This window comes from Lotus japonicus, chromosome 1 (assembly GCF_012489685.1).
Source record: "Lotus japonicus ecotype B-129 chromosome 1, LjGifu_v1.2".
Classification (NCBI taxonomy): domain Eukaryota; kingdom Viridiplantae; phylum Streptophyta; class Magnoliopsida; order Fabales; family Fabaceae; genus Lotus; species Lotus japonicus.
Genome location: NC_080041.1, coordinates 136246522 through 136248930, shown reverse-complemented (window position 1 = coordinate 136248930; position 2409 = coordinate 136246522).

The window sequence follows — 2409 nt, the reverse complement described above, 5'->3', positions numbered from 1 at the left end:
AAACATGGGGAAGAGTAGGAGTTGGTGACTTGGTGATGATTCAAATGGATAATTATGTATTGAAGGAGCAGTACATGGATATGTAGTAGCTGGAAAAGAGAAATAACTACACGGTGAGTAATAGTTGGATAAGAAAAAGGGATGTATGAATGAGGTGAAGTGGTGAAAGAAGGAAATTTGGACTCCTGAAATTTAACTTCTCTATAGATTGAGAAAGTGGTATTAGAGAAGGATCAGATGGAGATGGAGAAGAAGATTGAGAAGCTGGTGAAGGTGAATGAAGAGAAGGATGTGAAACCTGGGAAGGTGTAGGAGATGGTGAGGATTCAAATCAACCATAACGTATTGAAGGAGCAGTACATGGATAAGTAGTAGCAGGAGAAGAGAAATAACTCGAAGGTGAGTAATAGTTGGATAAGAAAAAGAGATGTTTGAATGAGGTGAAGTGGTGAAAGAAGGAAATTTGGACTCTTGGAATTAAACTTCTCTTCAGATTTAGAAAGTGGTAGACGAGATGGATTAGATGGGGATGGAGAAGAAGAAAGAGAAGGTGAATGTAGAGAAGGAAGTGAAACTTGGGGATAAAGTTAGAGATGTTGTGGATTCAAGTGCACCATTATGAATTGAGGGAGCAGTAAAAAGATGAGCAGTGGTAGGGTTAGAGTAATATCTTGAAGGTGAATAATAATTGGTTAAGAAGTTATTTTTTAAGGACGTGAAGTGGAGATCATAGTTAATTTGGATTGCTGAAAAAAGAATATCTGTAGAGAATTTGAAAGTGGAATAAGTTGGATTAGTTAGGGAGGAAGAAGAAGAAAGAGAAGTTGGTGAAGGTGAATTAGGAGATGAAAGTGAAACATAGGAAATAGTAGGAGATGGTGAGGATTCAAGTGAAATATTTAGAATTGAAGGATAAGGATGAGCTGTGGGAGGAGAAAAGGAATAACTTCAAGGTGAAAATTAATTGGGTAGAAGATATTAATTTTGATGGAGGTGAAGTGGAGATAGGAGAAATTTTGGACTGATGAAATTCAGCATCTTTATAATTTTAGAAAGTGGAATAAGACTGATTACATGGCGAAGAAGAAGAAGAAAGAGAAGTTAGTGAGGTGAATGAGGAGAAGGAATTCTAACAAAGGAAGGAGTAGATGATGGTGAGGATTCAACTGAACCATTGTGTATTGAAGGTGATAGAAGAAATAGAAAAAGGGAAAAGAGAGGGAAATTTTTTAACTGAAATTGTTATCATAATTTTTGGTAATTTCAAGAGAGTTAGATCCTACTTTTAGAAGAATGGTGGCATACAGAGCAAGTTAACTATTCTGATAGAAACTAACAGAACCTAACTAATGATAACAGCCCCTAACTGCTAGTGTCCAGCTTGCATTCCAGCTGGCACAGCTCACACTTAACTTACTGGATATTTTCATATCTAAACTATACTTGATACACATTCCAGCTCACACATAGTAGTAATTGAAGATGAGGCTTTCTGCTGCAGGTCTTACAAAACCGAAACATAAAACAAACTAACAATAACCCATGTATGACTATATTACTAACATGCCCCCTTAAACTGAGTGAGTGTAGTTGAGACTTGAAACTGCTCCATGTTTGTCTCTTAGCTCTAGGATAGAGATGAGCATTAGGTGGAGAAGAGGAATCACTCATAGGTGAGTAATAGTTGCATAAAAAGAATAAATTTTTGAAGGAGGTGAAGTAGTGAAAGTTGTAAATTAGGACTCATGTAAGTGAATATCCATAGAGAGGAAGAAGAAGGAGGCGCGGATTTAAATGAATGTTATGTATTGAACGGGCAGTACATGGATTCTTACTAGCAGGAGAAGAGAAATAACTTCAAGGTGAGTAATAGTTAGATAAGTAAAAGGGATGTTTGAAGGAGGTAAAGTGGTGAAAGGAGGAAATTTGGAATCATGAAATTTAACATCTCTAAAGATTTAGAAAGTGGTATAAGAGATGGAATAGATGGTGATAGCAGGAGAAGAGAAATAACTCCAAGGTGAGTAATAGTTAGATAAGAAAAAGGGATGTTTGAAGGAGGTAAAGTGGTGAAAGGAGGAAATTTGGAATCATGAAATTTAACATCTCTAAAGATTTAGAAAGTGGTATAAGAGATGGAATAGATGGTGATGGAGACGAAGAAAGAGAAGTTGGTGAAGGTAAATGAGGAGAAGGAAGTGAACCATTAGAAAAAGTTGGAGATGATGAGGATTCAAGTGAAACATTAAGAATTGAAGGAGCTGTATAAGGAGGAGCTGTATAAGGATGAGCTGTAGGAGGAGAAAAAGAATAACTTCAAGGTGAATATTAGTTGGATAGAAGATATTAATTTTGAAGGAAGTGAAGTGGAGATAGAAAAAATTTGTCTAATGAAATTTAGCATCTTTA